Below are 20,648 nucleotides of genomic sequence, written 5' to 3'. Positions count from 1 at the left end.
TGCTCCAGAACACACAGGCAACTAGTAACAACAAGTTTCAATGTTTGCATTTAGAGGGGTTTGTCACTTTTTGTAAAGTGTGGGGGGGCAGGATAATAGGTAATTTACCAATATACATTCATTAATAGTTCTTCAGCACTTAGTTGAAATGTAAAGTAAAATCCCTGATTCAGAAAGATATTTTACTACATCAGCTGCCATTCCTGTCCATAAAATGGCAGCAGATGAAGGGTGATGTGATCTTAACTGTCCACAAGCAATCACCCTGCCAGGGGTATTCCCAGGAAGGCAAGATTCTCAATTATACTCAGGATAACAAAATAACACATTCTCACATTCACTGTTATCTGTCTCTTTCGGTCCTGGTGACCGTATATGACCGTAAATCTTCTGACTATGGTTGGAAAGCTTCTCTTGTCTGCACGCTGCAGTGCTCTCTGACTCCTGCCCCTTCCTGCTGCAATACAAGAGCAGCTCAGACACAGGCACTTCCTGCCGGCGAGCAGTAGTGTGCAGAGACTCTCCCAGCTATAGACAGCCAAGGTCTTTATAGCAGAGCTGACTGTGTTTTATTGATTAGGTGAGGGAGCAGAGTTGAAAGTGTCATTATGTTTTATATCCATCATAGTATCATAGTATATAAGGCTGGAAGGAGACGCAAGTCCATCAAGTCCAACCTTTAAGAATTAAATAAATGTTTTATCCCCATAACCCGGGATATTTTTCCTCTCTAGAAAGTCATCCAGGCCTCTCTTGAACATGTACATAGAGTCGGCCATAACAACCTCCTGCGGCAGAGAGTTCCATAGTCTCACTGCTCTTACAGTAAAGAACCTTTGTCTATGGTGATGGTAGAATCGCCTCTCCTCTAGGCGTAGAGGATGCCCCCTTGTCCTAGTCACAGGCCGAGGTATAAAAAGATGACATCTCATGGATCTCATCATCTCTCATCTCTGATCTGTCTTACCTTTCATTTTCTATGTGTCAGAATCTAGTAGAATGTTCAGAAGCTAAATAAAAGTGAAGATAAACCCTGTACCCTAATAATCTAAGAACATTGTCAGCACACATCATCTCATAGCACAGAGGGATCATGAAGTGTCTGCTTAGAGAGTCCCTGCCCACACTCTAGAATCTTACACTGACCATCACTGAGTTATAGGAGCTAAAACAGCAATAAAACGGACTAAAATTGCAAATTAAGGGGTTAAAAATTATCTTTATTGTGTAAGCATCACAAGGGGATTACATTGTGAGAACCTTCTTTCATGGGAAAACCCCTTTAAGCTTGTATTCAGAAATACTGTCATAAGGTCCAGAATCCAGGGTCCTTTCTCTTCCTTGTGTCTTTCTGTTCTCGGGTTCTGCCCTTGATTCTAATGTCTAATTGACAAATTAATTTAAAGGACCAGTGTTCCCATTCCTTTTTTTTCTAAAAGTGTTTATTTATGCTATTTTGTGTATTTTTTTGAAAACAAAGAAAATTAAACAATACATTTACAGACATTGCAGCTTTGCTTATTGTGACAGCAGAATGGCAGTTACATAAAAACACAGCAGACTATTGGGATACAGATGAGATCCACATTATAAGGGCGGCCAAACAATATGAGACCTCTTTGAGTTACATATATAGTATAAGGTATATGTCCATATATTTTATTTTACCAAAAAGCTGCTGTTCTGTGAACCGATCACCAATGTGGCATTAAAAAATATTATTATTATTATTATTATTATTATTATTATTATTTAATAGATATTTGTTTTATTTAATTAAAAATAAAGGCATTGAAAATGGTAACATTAAACATCGTTAAAAAAATAGTAAAAAAATTCCCCCTCTGGATAAACATTAGGGCTAACCCACTGTTTATTATTTGAAGATTTAGCATATTTTATACTTCACATAGTGTAGTACTAGATTGCAGCCTATAGGTGTCACTGTTTATGCTCAGTGTTCCATATGAGAAGCTACTGGGGAAAAACAATAGTGTTTATTTTATCATCGTATGTATTAACCCTTTGGCTTATAAATTACAAATTTTATTTGAACACAATCTGAAAAAAAAACCCTTTAAAGAGCATATTCCCAGCACATTGCAGCTAGTTTCGATTGGACTCTACAATGATACTATTCATAGACTGTAAGCTCTTGTGAGCAGGGCCCTATTGTTCTATATGACTGTTTGTACTTTGTAATGTATTATTATATTTGTATATGTCCTCTATGATTTATAAAGCGTTGCGGAATTTGTTGGCGCTATATAAATAACGATTATTATTATTATTATTAGATGCTGGAAAAGGGAAATGAACTCCGTCTCCTAGTGATGTCAGAATAGATATTGCTGACACACTTGGCCACTGGGGAATTATAGAAAAAAAAAAAGAATCCTCCTAAGTCTCATGAGGTTGTGATATTTGCAGTACAAGCTATTTAGACAGCAGCAACAAGACACAAATATAGCGGCATCATAGGACCATTACATAGGATAACGCCCTGTATAATCTGATTAGAGCAGGACACTGCTCTGTACACCATGTAAGCTCATCATACATAGTTAATAACAGATCTATCTGTGTCCTACTGCACATCATATACTCCTGTATAGTCACTATGGAAAGTGGATGAAGAATATACAATTGATTCAGAGTTGGACTGGAAGCCCATGGGCCGGACAGTGAAATTGATGCTGGGGGCACACCTACCTCTACATGGATATATTACATGGATATATTACCTGGGTATTCTAAGGCCACGCTTATAGAATGCATTTTATTGCATTTTGAATGACACAACAAATGCATCAGGCAAAATGCATCTCGAAATACATCAGTATTAATAATAGTAAAAACATGGATGTATTGTGAGGTGCGTTTTTCCCAATGTGTTTGCAATGCAAACACATGGCGGCTCATTTACTAAGGGCTTTGCACCGCACTTTTGTTGGAATGTGCACCTTCGTCTAAGCTAAAACAAGTTTCCATGTGACAGAAGACGATGGTAATTTACTATGATTTGATTAAAACAATGGGGGTCATTTACTAAGGGCCCGATTTGCGTTTTCCCGATGTGTTACCCGAATATTTCCGATTTGCGCTGATTTTCCCTGTATTGCCCTGGGATTTTGGCGCACGCGATCGGATTGTGGCGCATTGGCATCGGCATGCACGAGACGGAAATCGGGGGGCGTGGCTGAGCGAAAACCCAACGGATTCTGAAAAACCGCCGAAAAAAAAGTGTTGCGGGACTTGCGCTTACCTTCACCAGGTATAGGCTCGTGCATTCCGGCGGACCTCTGGGAACTTCAGCGCAGCAGCGACATCTGGTGGACGGCGGAGGAATTACCTTAGTGAATCGCCGGAAGACCCAAATCCACCGCACAGAACGCAACGCTGGATCGCAAATGGGCCGGGTAAGTAAATCTACCCCATAATATAATATATAATAATAATTCTTTATTTATATAGAGCACACAGATTACGCAGCGCTGCACAAAGCATGTCAAATCGGTCCCTGTCCCCAATGGGGCTCACAATCTAAACAGCCTAATAGTATGTTTTTGGAGTGTGGGAGGAAACCGGAGTACCCGGCCATTCCACTAAGTGTGCAGATAGCCTGAGGTCGCGTTCACACGTTTGAATGTCAATTTCAAATGCAATAGGGAGGGGCTTGGGTGAACGTAAATGCAATTTATATTTTGCAGTGTTTACCTGTAAAATAAGCAGCAATCTTTTACAATTCCTTGCAATTCAGTGAAAACAGCCCCTTCCTGTTGCTATTGAAATGAATTTCAAAACACAATTCAAACGCTGGGTGTAAGTGCAGCCTTAGGATCTGAGGTTTTTTTTATTTTACTGTGCTCCATGGAGTAACCTTTTTTATTTTTTACAATATCGATTATTTGCAGTGTCAAGTATTCTTATTTTGTATTTATTGTTTTGACAGCAGGATTCTGCCAGTCATAATTTACACTTTTTAGAGTAAGCACTGTTATCATCAATTAGCCTTTATGTCTTCCTTTTATGATTGTCTCATTGTGATTAATTTAGATTTATCTGGCCAATTTGCTTTGAATTTTGCGTTCACTTCACTAGAAGTGACTAGGGGTGCACTGTGTATTTAGATGTTATCATCGCCTTTTATTGATTGTGACACCCAGATCAGAGCTTAGTGTTCCCCGTCCAAGCTCTGCTGCCCTCATTCAGGAGAACATGTGGATAATGAGGCTTTAACTGAGATCTTCAAAGGGATCGGAGATCCCTATTTAAAAGTAAATTACCACACACAATTGTGTGGGGGTTTTTTGCAAACAGATGTTGTGCTATAGATATGCAGTGGACCAGCAACATACATTTTTCAATAGAGATTGTGTGCAATGTGTTACTTGATTTCTTTTGAGCAGAGAGTAAACATAGTAGCTATGGAGTCGTGAAATGATAAATCTAAAAACTAATAATTCCTGGCATTCTACACATATAAACATAACTAAAATCTTTAATAAAAGGCAATCATAAGAATTTTTTTTTGTGTGTTATTAAACCGCAACACTCCATTGGTTGTGCCCCTTATTGCAGATTCAAATTAAAATTCTCTCTCATTGGCCAGTTTAAGCCTGATGTAATAAGGCCCCGTAATGGGTACACTGGACTCAGGGCAACAGACAAGACAGTGAACCCTACAAATCCAGCTTCCCAACAGCTCTGCCTACTTGCCTCTATATATCATAGGCGATACGGGACAACCGCAAAGACAGTTTCTCCCTATGTCAAAGTGTGGACATGAAACAAGACAAACACATAAGCAACACAAAGAAAGGCCAGCAATCCGAGTCACAAATGTGATTGAAAATCAGGCACAAAATTGCAGTTTCAAGGTATAGTCTAGAACGAGAGCCAAAAATCAGAAACCAGAAGTACAGAAGAAATTAAACAGTAGCACAGATTATAGATTTTTTAGGCAATGTGTGTATGGGATTTCTTCTACTGTATATTGCTGCAGATTTACTACATGGAAATTGCATTTGAAATTACTTGAAGATAGCCTAAGTTGTTAACATTGAATTTATATAAATGCAATCTAAACACAATGTTAATACAATGTTAACACAATGCAATCAGGCCCAGCTCCTCCCTGCAGCTTTTGAATTGAGATGCAACAGAAATGCAATGTGTGAATGTGGCTTAAGGGTAACTGCGCAGAAATGCTGCCAATTCACAATTAAAGGGAACCTGTAACCAGGGTTTATCCAACTAAACTACTAGTCCCCTTAGGTATAGTATGAAATATTCTAAATTCCCTCTTTTTTTGTGAAATCTCACAAATTTAACTATAAAAATCTCCTCCAAAGTAAAGCAAATATGACTCTACTCATCTGCTTTTTACAGGAGATGAGTGAAGTTTAGTGTTTGTAGGAGTAACATCACTTGAGAAGCCCATATCTTTGGTTCTACAGTACCCAGAAACATGCTATTTGTTTGTGTAATCTTAAAGATAATAATCTCATATTTTAGATCCCATCACACTTATGGATCTATATTCTATATTTTCTATATGGTTCTATATTTTACCAGCACATAAAATATAGGTTCTGGATCTTTATCTGCAGCTTTCATTTCCAATTATATCTTTAGCTGTCTTTATCTCTGATGTGATCTGAAAGATGAGATCCTTATTTATAAAATGACACAACAATCATGTTTCCCGGTACTACAGCAAAGAAGATAGGAGCTTCTGAAGTGACATCACTGCTGCAATTACTAAATTTGACTCATTTGACTTGTTTGAAAATAAGGTTAGAAGAGTCATTTTTGCTGGACTTTTGGGAAGATTTTTTTTTATAGCTAAACAGTAGAGATTCTACATCAAAAGGAAATTCTGTTTTTCATACCCTATTTGAGGGTACTAGTAGTTTAGTGGAGTAAAACCTGGTGACAGGTTCTTTTTAAAATTTTCTTTAAATCAATACCATGTAGCACATTAACTTACCCCGTTGCGGAGTTCATGAAATTGCATTGTCCGACGATAATACATTCTGCCGCGATTCACTAATATTTTCCTGCATGTGTCGCTTCCCCGCTCAGGTCCAACGCAGTTCACCTTCTTCTTCCCGGTGCATGTGAGTGCTTGGGCTTGAGACACAATTTGAAAGTTAAATCCCGCACTCAGTCTGGATCAGTCGGATCTTCCGATTCCCGTCCCCCAATTTGTGTTGCATAGAAGTCAGCGCAGCATGTACGACACTATCCCAGAGCAGACACCTGTAAAAACCTGTCTGAGGAGTGCAATCCCCCCAAAAATTGCAAAGTGCGATCCGCGACCCTTAGTAAATGAGCCTACAGATGAGAATACAGATTCTGCATTGCATTCTACAACAGTTTTCTACCTTCCATTAAGAGAGGCAAGAACCCATGTGAATCCTCAGTGTAAAGTATTAGCTTCTATATACATATAATATATATAATTCTCTTTAATTTGACCAAGTGAATACAGTTTTCTATCTATCTTTCTGCACAATCATACTCATCGCTATTAATCACATAATAAACTCTATCCAAGGGAAGCTATAAAGAACAGCACAATAAAGGTCAAAGGTGTGATTTATTCAAGTCATTCAACTGCTGATCACATGAGAGGGAAGTGTCAGATTTATGGAGGAACAAGCCCATTACCACCGGCTGAACTGATAAATAGGGTGCAGGCGCTGGTATTATTTTGCCTTCGGCTTCCATCTCAGCCACTTCCTAATGACTCTGAGTCTAATTTTGCATTATCCCTCGCCAGTGTACTGCAGCAATATCAATGAATATGTGATACTGTGCTTTATGCCCTTTGTTCCTCTCTTGATTTGTAGTATCTTTCTTTTTACATTTTGATTTCTCGATGTAACACACCCTGTAAAAAAAAAAGTCTGTGCTCTTCTAGGAAAGGTCATCAGATTTTTCCTCCTAGAAACCCCAGGAGTCAAACAGGCAGTCATTTCAAAGATTTCTTTTGTCTCTTGAAAACTTTGGGGAAAAAAAAGAAAAGGGTTATCCTTTATGGAAAAGGCCACATTGAAATATGAACAGCTCAGGGGAGCGTTTCTCCTTTAAAGGTGTGGGAGAGAATTCTGATGGGTCTTTGTTATGTTTTGGAATTCTCCAAAAAAAATCTTATAATTGTCTCCCAGCTCAGTTTTATACATACTGTGTGGCGCTGGAGGGTATAAAAAGGTTAAAAATATTCCGGAGCTATAATAAAGAGCTTGCTCACTCCGATGAACGTGTATAGTCGCAGCTACGGTGTCTTTTGTTATGGCTTGAAGCATGAGCTTCACACATGGAGATCACATACAGTAATCTCCACCTGGCTGCATTTTGCTCTGCCGAGACAACAATGAGACGTATTTACATTGAATAATAGGCAATAAAAACAGTTTCAATAAAGATGGAATGTGCATTGGCGACTTTAAGAAAACATTAACTGCTACTAAATAATATGAGTGAGATGATGAGTATCGGTCTTGTGCAATACTCTGCAGACAATCCACCTGCTTACTCCATAACTGTAGTTCTATTCATTGTGGTTTTCCTTGTACAGAAGTAATTACGGATTAAATGATCTACAGTAAACACTAAATGACATGACAAATAAAGATAGACACATACAGTAAATATTACAGAAAAATATTTCAATTAATCTTTTGCTCTTTTTTTAAAATATTAAAAATACACACCCACTGTCAAACACAGCTCAAAAATATGGAATACACTTTATTATTCCAAAAAATAATGTGATTCCAGAAAAGGTTTATTTAGCAATTTAACCAAAGGAGAATTTCATTAAAGAGTAACTAAACCTTTTTTTTAATTTCATAAATGAGTAGCACATATGATGGAAGTAACCTTTGTTATATACAAAATTTCGTGCCTTGTTTCTTCTCTTTCTCCTGCAGTGAGCAGTGTATCTGAAAGAAGGCTAATAAGTCTTTCCATACCTAGAGAATATTTCCCTGGCGCATTTATCCCTTTATCTGAGTAGATTAGAATATTCAGGTGTTGTCTGTAAAGAGTTAAGTCAATAGGAAGATTATAAGATTCCCTTATTTCTCAGCTGTCAGTGGTGTAAGGGAATAAGGAAGTAAGACTGTAGGGCTAATGCTCCTCAAAGCACTTCAGCCTCATTTGCATTTATGGAAGTGAAGTTTTGGGACAGATGGAGCAGCTGGAAAATAAAAACAAAGGTATGTGTTGCATGTGTGGGCATAGCCCTGAGCAATATAGCAGTAAGCTCATTCAGGTAAATTTTTGTGACGGATTCCCTTTAAACTGACCATCAGTACAACCCACTAGGTGCTTCATAATCAAATATGTTTGATTATTGTATGTCCGGTCCTCTAAATTACATTCCATGTTGATTTTTGGGATTTTTAGAATTCAGATTAAGGGAACGTATATATGCACTCCTGGCGGCAGTAGATATCCTTAAGAGAATAGCAAACAGTAACTATCCACTTATCAAGCATCAGATATATACAATAGCAATCGGTGACATCCTGTAGCCTGATAACTGCAGAATCCATAGCTGTTACCCAAAAAGAGACTTAGGCAGACATTCATCAATTGTGGCGCTAGGTCCATTTTTCTGTTGCACAAATCGTGCTATATTTTGTACACGGATATAAGTCTGTGACACAAAGGATTAAAGGGGTTGTCCGAGACTTCTTAAAAAAACAAAATGTGGCCGGGAGGGGGCTACTTAAAAATATAAAGATGACTTACCTTCCGGCCCCCTCCGGGTGTCCCACACTGCTGTTCTCCGGTCCACGTGCCATGTAAACAAACAAGTACATCTTTATTTTTTTTTAAGCAGCCCCTCCCGGCCACCTTATGTTTTTTTAAGAAGTCTCGGACAACCCCTTTAATGAATTGGCGCATGGCAGAAAATCATCTGCACTAACTCCATATTCATGAAGGTGAAATATAACTCCTTAGACCAGTTTTTTGCAGCTCTAAGTGTGCTCTAAAAATTGCGCCAAAAAAGCGTCGGCACTAGATGCACAGGAAAAGTGTCATGTTCCCAAACGGGACCCAAATTGCCTGCCCAAACAAAGACAAATTTGTGAGTGTCGGAAAAGAACCAATATTGTGACGTTGACACTTAATAAATATGTCCAACAGCAGCAGCAAGGAAAACAAATATGCCAATTTTCCGTCTGAAAGTCAATAATGAATGCCGTCCTTAGTCTCTTATGAGTGAATATACACCATGGGGGAGATTTATCATAAGTCGTTTAGAGCAAAACTGTTCTAGTTGTCCATGGCAACCAATCAGAGCACAGCTTTCATTTTCCCACAGCAGTTTTTAAACTTAAAGCTAAACTCTGAATGGTTTTCATGGGCAACTAGACAGTTTTACCTCAGAAACGTGATGATAAATCTCCCCCAGGTGTCATATCTAGCTTCTACTAGGGATGCATTTGGAGAATAGTGCAAAATGCTTTTTGAGCCTTAATAGTTTGGGTTTATTTATGTAAACCAATAAAAATATCCTTGTTTCCCAACGTTTGCAATCAGGGTTCAGCTTTAATTTTCTAAATTGCTTTGCAAAAAGTAAGTCAGATCTACTCTTTTATAGCCCAACATTTAGTAAGCATGCCCTAGTGGTGGCACAAGGAATTTAACATAATGCACACAAAGATTTGGAGAAAAAAAATAGCTGTCTTAAAGGGCACCTACCACCCCGATTCTACCTATAAAGGTAGAACGGGTGGTAGGTGGATGAATGGGACGTGAGGATAGCCCTTTTTTGGGTTAATCCTCACATCCCGGGTGTCTTTTAGAAAACTTTAATGAAGGCATATGTAAATTTTTTTATGCAGCTACTGGGGCATGGTTTAGCCGGACATGAGACTACTAGTCGGGGCTACTCTACACCCCAGTAGCCACGTTACTCCGCCTACTACTGCGCGCCCTCCTCCTAGTCCCCAGCGTTCTGCGCATGCGCAGAAGGCCACAGATGCCGGGGGACTCGGACAAGGGCGCGCAGCTACTTAGAGCTGCGCACCGAAGATTAAATGGTAGGCGGAGGAAGGAGGCTACTGGGGCGTGGAGTAGCCACGACTAGTAGCCTCATGTCCGGCTACTCCACGCCCCAGTAGCCGCATAAAAAAATTTACATATGCCTTCATTAAAGTTTTCTAAAAGATAGCCGGGACGTGAGGATTAGCCCAAAAAAGGGCTATCCTCACGTCCCATTCATCCACCTACCACCCGTTCTACCTTTATAGGTAGAATCGGGGTGGTAGGTTCCCTTTAAGAAATGACTCAGCACCTGAAAAGAAATTATGGGCCCTATCCATTAAAACTGTCTAATAGTAAAAAACTGACCTTGTTGCAACCAATCAGAATTCAGATTTCATTTTCTAAACTGCTTTGGGAAAATTAAAGTTCAGGATTCATTTGTTGACAGGTGCAATAAATATACTTTATATACTGTTATACAGTTATGATAAATGAAGCCCAAAATTCAGCAATCTCCCCCTGGTGGTCTGTACTTACTGTATGTACAAGACTTGGCTCTGATGCTTGGTTTTAGAGCTGTGTTTAGGTACTGTGCTTGGTTCTGGTGCTGTATTTGGGCCTGACATAATTCTGCCCATTAGTGTCATTTTGTGCTTCAATGATTATAGGATTTTTTCATATTGACAAAATATTTAAAGAGCTTGAAGTGGAGGGAGTAATATACAAGTAAGATGACAAGTAATCCAAACAATCCAGAGTAACCGCAATTTAGCTCCTCCTTATTCCCACATCGTGGTGAATATTCTGCACTTTACTGGGAGGTTCTGCTGCCCTCTCCTGGTAGCAGAAAGTTAAACTAGTAATGTCTTATTGACAACTAGTATTACTACAGAGAAGGTCTCCCAAGATGTACACATGTATTGAATCTTGGGAGATATTGAAAGGGTTGTTAGCTCTCCTATTTTTTCCTCTGACAGTGTTGTTGCTCTGTAATGTCTTATCTTAGTTGTATACTAGTTGTAGCTCCCGCCCACCAGAGAAAATCATTTTGGGGGCCCACTCTTCATTATCTCCCAGAAAATATACTCTAGCAGCCTCCAAATTGTGGTGCTTTCTGATGGACCTCTGGGGTTCAGAGTGGAGTACTCTGGTGGGCCAGTCTCACACTGCCCGGGTTAGTGAATAATTGCTCTTAGCTATAACAAAATAGAATGGTTTAACAAAAAATATATTTTTTTGTATCTATCTCTTATTCTAACTGTGTGTGTGTCTCTCTCTCTCTGCCGTCTCCGATTGTCTCTGTCTATGTCTATCTGTCTCTGATTGTCTCTGACAGTCTTTGCAAGTGGCCGTCTCTGACCGTTTCTGTCTCTGACTATCTCTGTCTCTGACTATCTCTGGCTGTCTCTGTCTTTGGCTGTCTCTTAGTGTCTCTCATTGTCTCTGACTCGGCTGTCTCTGTTTTGTTTTTGACTATCTCTGTCTGTCTCTGGTTTTCTCTGTCTGTCTCTGTCTTTGTCTGTCTGTCTCTGACTGTCTCTGACCGCCTCTGTATTTGTATCTGACTGTGACTACATCCGACTGTCTCTTTGTCTATGTAGGGATTTATCAGTAGTGTTTGAGAGAAGAACTGTTCTAGTTGCCCATCGTAACCAATCAGAGCTCAAGTTTCATTTTCCCATAGCTGTTTATAGAAACTACAGCTGATCTCTGATTGGTTTCCATGGTCAACTGGAACAGTTTTACCTCAGACATTTCTGATAAACCTTCCCCTACCTCTGTATCCCTATCCAAGTTACTTCACACATAAGCGTCTTATACTCATCACAGCTCAGAGCTCATATTAATGACCTGTGGCAGAACAGAAACCAATCACAGCTCAGCTTCCAACTGCCACAGCAGCAGACAATGGCTTCTGTATATGGTGGTTATTAGGTGTATTTTGTAATGTACAGGCTCAAAGTTTTAGGTGAAAATCTAGTCTAAATGACGTTCCTTGAGTCAGAGAGAGCAGCTGTGCAAAATTTGGTGATTGTTAATGCGATTGTGCAGATTCCTTTAGCGGACATACAAACACATATACACACATATATTCAGCTTTATATATTAGATTCCCCCCCATGATCTATATAGCACCGCAGAATTTGATGGCGCTATACCTACATTAGGTAACCATTTAATAATCTGGATAATAATAATGGATTGTCCAGACTCTCCTTTGACAAAGGTATCTGAAAGTAGCTTACTCCTTATTGTAAACACATGGGGGGTCATTTATTATTCACTTTTTGACAGTTTTTTTTTTGTTTATTATGTGTCAGCGTCACAAATAAGTACTTTTCCAACACTCACGCCAGGTTTTTTTGGGTTGCAGCTTATGAACTTTGACACTTTTCCTGCACTTCTAGTTTACTGCTAGTAAACTGGTAGCAGTTCTACCAAGTTGTATTTCACCTTCATGTATGTGGAGTAGTTACAGACACTTTTTGTCATGTGCCAATTTATTAAGCTCTTGGACACAATAAATAATTACAGTCTTAGGCCCATTTCACACTGCCCGTGTGGGAATGGATGTAGACGGCTATGGCACCTGGCGGTGGTACAGAGCCACACATCTGTACCAAGCTCTATGTTTTCCGGGCGAGCACACGGCAGTGTGAAAGTAGCCTTTCATACCCTACAGTTTGTGTTTCAAAAAAAAAAACGGACCTTACAAAACAAATATTAAATGACCCCCATGATCTCTCAGCTAGACCAAGGATGCATGTGCATGGGAAGTCTTTTGGAATAGCTGCCAGCTGTGTATGGCCAACAGTCATACAAGATATATGTCCAACTCGTACCTGATATTTCTTTCCTGGCCAAAAATGATGATGTGGCCCTAGCAGTCATCTTGTGCACATGTCACAGGCGAGACCATGGTTGCCTTCAGTAGCCATGTCATAACTAATAGGATGATGAAGAACATGCAAGTTTAATGACAATACTGAAATATCTCTTTAAATGTAAATCTATCGCTACTCTACTACCAGGAGCACCACTCATTAATGTGCAAGGCAAATGTATAAATCCTCTTACATATATTATATATTTATAAATTATATATTGAGGCTTACCCATGATCCCAGGTACACAATGTACATTAATACTTTGTTATCAATAATTTCTATTAACTATGCATATATTATCATATTCCAGGTTTTTATAAGATTTTTTTTAAAGAAAGAAACATAATTCAATTTAGTCAAACGCTAAACAATCCCATCAAGCCATAGCGGAATAAGTGGAGCTGGATGCGCTCCAGATTTATAATTTAATGCTTGGCTGAGCTGAAGGGTTGCAGGAAATACAGTTTTGTTTCTCCTCACATCCCAGCATTTGTTCTAGGTGACCTTTCCTCTGGCATCTGACCCTTTCATAGGTGACTATAACAACAGTGTTAAGTATTTCATGCACTTGTGCTCAGGAGTCTGTGGAGATTTAGGTTATTGCTTCAAAATCCAGGGGAAGAAGCTCAGAAATTAAGATTTTCAGTTTCAAGTCAATTTGCCTCGGTTTACATTTATGGAGAACTCGCAGTTATTTCTAAAATACCACTTGTAAAAAAATGTACACAAACAACCAGTCAATGTTTCTGAGATTCACTTATTTTGTCTAATTTGTCAACAGAGGAAACTCAGTCTTAATATGTTCCATGTTTTCAGTGCCTTTCAGTGAAAACATTATTGCATAGGTTTCATTAGTTGTTTTCAGCTTCTCTTGAACACATGAAGAAATGTTCACCTCCCATCTTCTAATCTGTATTAGGAGACAGCCCCCTCCCAGAACACTCACAATGCACATGAGATGCCTTCACAAATATCTGAAGTAATTTTTTTTCATATAGCTACTAGACTCTTGTTATCAGAGGTAGCAACATAATGTGGAGAGCCACCTCACCGATCCCCTGCCAATGACATTCTGATTTTGTTAGCATCCCGCTGTGTTCACCTTCCTGCACCTGTTAACAGTCCATTCAACCAATCAATAGTCTGTCACTGTTGAGAATGATTGGCTGAGTGGGCTGAGGGAGGTACAAAAATTAGAGAACGGCCACCGACACAATAGTAGCAGCAGGGAATTGAGGTAAGGTCTTTTCTTTGTTTTGGGTTTCAGTCAAATTTGTGTGTTATACTCTTTCCACATGATGTCCACAAGATAGGAATCATAGGTCACAAGAATTGACACCGAGAGTCCAAAGAACAGGGGTCCTGTTCGAACTTATTGATGGAGATGCATTTAATAGTATGTCTATGCTTTCAATAGTATTGGAAATTTGGCCATGTCTGGCACTCTCAATACCTGTCTCTGTGATTGCTGATTATAGATGACAATGGCCTGGCCCTACACCCATTAGTGTGAACAGGACCCCAGATTACCATATTGCTGGGGGTCTTTTTCTGTGCTTGTTAGGAGTCCTAGCAGTCGGACCCTCACTGATCAGCTTATCCTGTATATAGGGAATAACATGTTAACTTAGAAGAATCCTTTTAAGCCATCAACTTCTTCTTCCAGGACCCTAAGTGGCAAAATATAACTGGTTAATTAAAACAGTATTCCCATTAATTAATGGCATCACAATATGATCTTTAAAGAATCTGAGACTCCTGCAAGGGGCTAGTTCTGCTATGCAATGATTAGCTATAATGGGAAATCCCTGGCACTTAAAGGGGGCGATTGGTGGTGCCGTGGACTCGTAAAGAAGATTACCTGATATAATCTCTGCAGACTCTGAGGATCTAGTGTGAATGTGTGTTCTGCTATTTCCTAGTATACTATATTAGAATGTATTTGGGCCACTGTTATCAGCACTGGTGTATGGCTCCTGAATAATACATCCATATTACTCTTCTATAAATTCTGCATACTGATGATGAAGATATAAAGGAGCTTTCAGGAGGCCACTCAATGCTACTCTCCGAGCCTTCACTAAATACAGCAATTCTGTTCCTTCATTTCTGGCACATATCACTTAAAATATTTCTCTTTCACTTGCTCTAAAATACATTAATATAACAACCAGAATGGATAAAACAAGACAAGGCCATGATGTTCTTTCTATGAGTGCTTTTTGCCATATAGCAATAAACTAGATTGCTTTCTAAGATAAAACATTAAACCGCTGCTAAGCCTCACAAGGATACATGCAGAAGAGGCAGATGTCCTTATTCATCCTGGATCCGGGAAACATTGAAAGGACTGTTTTCCAGTGTATTGCTGTGGATACATAAAGATGACTACACAGAAGCTCTTACTTTTCATAGAATTCACATAGACCCAACCCATCCATAAGTGGCCAAAATTGAGGCAAAACCTCAATTGCTAACAGGCAAGTATGAAAAACCATGCTCTTATCCCTAAACGAACGATCGTCAACATGCTGCAACGTTAGATTGGTATGGACATATGATCAGGACTAAAATCATGACTATTGATTTTAGTAGATCAGGAACATAATTTAAAACAACAGTCTAAAATGTGCTTGTACAAAGCAGGAAAAATTGTTATGTCCTAAGCCATGGCCTATGTTTCACCCTAAAAGGCTGAGATTCCGGTATCTGGCTAGGACGCACCATAACGCACCAAGGTTGATTGTATTATAGCACAATAACATACAACATTAGAAACACATAAGACAAAACATATGTGTTACCTTATATATAAATATATAAATACAGTCCTGGAGAAATTTAGGTCATGTTACCCAAAATAAACCGAGAGCTGAATCATTTTGATACAGCAGCCATTTTGATTTTTTCTTGACATCTCCTGAGATCTCTTTTAGCTGCTAGTATACAATGCCATATTCAGCACATAAATATAATATAATCACATGTCACAGTTTGATTTGAAGATCTCATCTGTGCTCAGATGTCATTACCTCCATATAATAAGCCATAAAACCACCGAACATTAATTACTGATCGTCATCAGCTTTCATGTTTCCACTGAAGACCCATTTGTCTCCATAGCTGTGTCACTATTACAGGTACAATAATTTCACAAAACACAAGTGATGCCAGAGCACTGATTCCGCTAATTTATAGTTTTAAGAGAATCTATCAGTTCGCAAGACACAAATAAACTAAACATCTGGCCTTCTAGGTGAAGTGCCCTACTATATAAGCAAGAAAATCTGTGGCTGGAATGCAGAATATACCTGTCCCAGCACCTGATACAGCGCATATAATGCACTGCTCCAAAATTAAAGGGAAAAATAAACAAAATATAAAATATAGAAATCTTCCGTGAAATTAAACTGTGAAATTAAACTGACAATCAATTTCTACCAATACAGTCTCAGAAGACATCACACAATCCACCCCATCCACTTCAAAAAACGATCAGCCCCTGAGCATCCTAAAAAACACCACAAAAAAACAAGGAGGGCGGGGAAAAAACATTGTAAGCAAAACCACACCATACACGACCAGACAAACAAACAGAAAGTAACCAAGGCTTCTGAAGACACATATTGTGACGTCATAAATCTCTCAGCTTGCATCCTAACCAACCATCAAATTAACGTCCTAGCTAAAGGATTGGGATATGCACCCACCAAAAATTTTGATTTATTCAAAACCCTCTGCGATGTGAATAAATTCATAAGACTGTTGACCGTAAAAAGACACTTTTTAAAAAACAAAGAGAATACGGACTATAATGTCGCTGACATCGATCACCAAGACAAATTCTTCAATGAATTGGGCAATAATATTTTTGATCTTAAAATGGACTTTAAACTACAACAGAACATATGTCAGCTAATCAATCTACAAAGTATATCTTACACAGATTCTGAATCTATTCCAAAAATATACAATACAACTACATATGTCCATAAAAGAAACCCCTCTTTCTATCCCATGGAATCCAGAACGTCAGAAATGGACTCATATCAACAACTCATAGAAAGAGATCTCAAAGCCCTATCCGAGAAACATAACCACGGCTCCCAATCCCCCTCTAACCTTACTTCTTCAGAAAAACAAGCTATGACAGCTTTAAAACGAAATACATTTATCGAAATACGCCCTAAGGGGGGATCAGTGGTAATCCTAGATAAGGACCTTTACCTTATTGAAGCCATGAAGATGCTGAATGATCAATCAACGTACATGAAATTGCAAGGGGACCCTACTGACCATATTACCAACGAGCTCAAGCAATTGGTAGATGAAGGAGTTACTTTGGGCATTTTTGATCAACTAACCGCTGACTTTCTTGTACCCACTATCCCTGTTTGCCCTAATTTTTATTGTGTCCGGAATAGGATCGCTTTTTGAGAAGATGGGGTCATGGCTTGATCATCTACTGCAACCTTTTGTGATAAGACTGCCAGGTTATATCCGGGACAGTAAAACGATCCTTGATGCATTAAAAGACGTTCCCTGGTCAAAACAGAATAGTTGGCTAACCTGCGATGTGACGGCCCTCTATACCTCCATCCCCCATGATGGGGCCTGCAGGGCCGTCGCATCGCACTTACACAAATTCAGTACCTTTTCTGTTGCTTTACAATGTTATATCACTGATGTATTGCGTTTCCTATTAAGTAACAACTTCTTTATCTTTAATAACTATTTTTTTCTACAGAAGATGGGTTGTCCCATGGGTGCTTGTTTCTCACCCACATTGGCCAATCTTTACATGGCCATGTGGAAAGATTATTTCCTCTTCTCTGAGAACAACCCCGTCACCACATGCATCCCCTGGTACGGAAGGTACATCGACGACTGCCTCCTCATCTGGTCGGGTGGTGAGGAGGCAGTCGTCGATTTTGTACAGTATCTCAACACAAATGATTATAATCTGAAATTTACTTTCGATCATCAACAAAGACATATTCCTTTCCTAGACATTCTTTTCACAGGAGACCATTCTCAATCTAAAATCCTGACAAAACTTTACCGTAAACCCACTTCTGGCAACACATCACTAATAGGATAGTACATTAGGGCCAAGAGAGCGTCCTCCACTCCAGAGTCCTATGACATTGAATGTCACAGAATCACTGATCGCCTAAAAAAGAGAGGTTACAGCCCTAAACTATGCCACAGAGCACGCAACATAGTAGATAGCAAGGATCGTTCCCACTACTTAAAGGACAAAAACAAAAACATCAGGAATAAATCTGACAACATCCCTGTCTTTTCCACACAGTATAGCCCACAATACTTTGAAATAACCAATGTGGTGAAAAAGTACTTACCTATATTATACCAAGACACCACCTTAGCTAATATTTTAGATAAGGGTATCCGATGCGTCTCCACCCGAGCTCCCACATTAGGAGGCATACTCTCTCCTAATCAATTCAACACTTGACCACATAACACCTCTTGGCTCAGCTATAGGGGTAGTGTATGCTGTGGCAACAGAAGATGCAACTTGTGCAATCTCATACAAAAAACCTCCACTTTTTCATCATATGCCACCGGACATACATTTTAAATATATAAACATTTAAATTGTGAAACCACTTACATGGTTTATCTTGTTATGTGCACACAGTGCAAACTACAATTAGTGGGCTGCACCACGAGAAAGCTGAAAATCTGCATGGCGGAACATATCACAGCAGCCAACCCCAACAATTTAACTAGCCTTAGGAATTCCTCGGGCCTACCAAAACATCTCAAGGATGTCCATCATGGCTCCACTAAATATATGTCAGTGGTGGCAATTGAACATATTCCACCAACCAAACGAGGAGGCAATCGTAAAAAGAAACTTCACATGCGTGAAGCGTATTTGAGTTTGCTATTAGACACACGATCACCTAATGGTATGAATTTCAGGAACGATCTTATGCTCATCTACTGTTTCTACTCATAGTTACATTTTGTTTACACATTTGTACACTTACCAGCGGCTCAACATACATTGTTCCTCCCCCAGCGATCATGTGACTCTCCTACCTGACACCCCCCCCCCTCCCGCCTCTCACCAGACTTCCGGTGGCGTTCTCCTCTAATGCATAAAAGGTATTTGCAACAACATTTCTAATGGGTATGACTAAGGACATCTTTTGTCCGAAACGCGTCACATGCCATTTCCTCCCCCTTTCTATCGTGATGTCACATTTTTAATATGTAATTAATAAAGCTTTCTACGAAGATTTTTCACTTTTAACAGCTGCCTGTGCGGATTTCCTTTATATTTTTTCCTCATTTTTTGCAATCAATTTCACATGCTGTGGTGCAAATGGAATAGGCAATGGTGGGAAATTATTGGCAATTAGTAAGACACACTCAATAAAGGAAAGGTACTGCAGGTGGGTACCACAGACCACTTCTCAGTACTTTCTGGCTGATGTTTTGGTCAATTTTGAATGTTGGGGGTGCTTTCACACCCGTTGTAGCATGAGATGGACTCTACAACCCACAAATGTGGCTCAGGTAGTGCAGCTCAGGATGACACATCAATGCGAGGTGTGGCCAGAAGGTTTGCTGTGTCTGACAGTGTAGTGTCCAGAGGCTGGAGGCGCTACCATGAGACAGGCCAGTACACCAAGAGAGGAGGAGGGGGCCATAGGAGGGCAACAACCAAGCAGAAGGACCGCTGCCTTTGTGCAAGGAGGAACAGGAGGAGCACTGCCAGAGCCCTGCAAAATGTCCTCCAGCAGCCACAAATCTCCATGAGTCTGCAGAAACGGTTATAAACTGACTCTTTGAGGATGGTATGAGTGCCTGACGTCCACAGATGGGGGTTGTGCTCACAGCCCAACACCCTGCAGGACACTTGGCATTTACCAGAGAATACCAGGATTGGCAATTCGCCACTGGCGGCCTGTGCTCTGCACAGATGAAAGCGGGTTCACACTGAGCACATGTGACAGACGTGACAGAGTCTGCAGATGCCGTGGAGAGCAAACTGCTGCCTGCAACATCCTTCAGCATGACCAGTTCGGCAGGGGGTCAGTAATGGTGTGGGGTGGCCTTCTTTGGAGGGCCATTTAGCCCTTCATGTGCTCACCAGAGGAAGCCATAAGGTACAGAGATGAGATCCTCAGACCCCTTTTGAGACCATATGCTGGTGCAGTTGTCCCTAGGTTCCTCTGATGCAGGACAATGCTAGACCTCATGTGGCTGAAGTGTCAGCAGTTCCTATGGACTCGTCGCTCGTTCCCCAGACCTGAATCTGATTGAGCTCATTTAGGACATCATGTCTTGCTCCATCCACCATAGACGGTCCAGGAGTTGGCAGATGCCCTCGGGAGCAGATCCCCTCGGGAGACCATCCGCAACCTCATCAGGAGCATGCCAACGTATTGTAGGGAGGTCATACAGGCACGTGGAGGCCACACACAATACTGAGCCTCATTTTCACTTGTTTTAAGGACATTACATCAAATTTGGATCAGCCTGTAGTGTTTTTCCATTTTATCCATCCAGGCCTCCATTGCTTGATAAAATTGATTTCCATTGATGATTTTTTGTGATTTTGTTGTCAGCACATTCAACGTATTCAATGAGAATAATTAATTCATTCACATCAATGATGTATTATTAGAGTGTTCCCTTTATTTTTCTGAGCACTGTATGTATATGCAGATAAGCATTTTAGTGCAAATTTCGATGCAACTTCTCTTGCTCTGT

The sequence above is a fragment of the Engystomops pustulosus genome, chromosome 2, assembly GCF_040894005.1.
Source record: "Engystomops pustulosus chromosome 2, aEngPut4.maternal, whole genome shotgun sequence".
Classification (NCBI taxonomy): domain Eukaryota; kingdom Metazoa; phylum Chordata; class Amphibia; order Anura; family Leptodactylidae; genus Engystomops; species Engystomops pustulosus.
The sequence above is the reverse complement of the archived record's forward strand: the minus strand, read 5'-3'. Positions refer to the sequence as shown.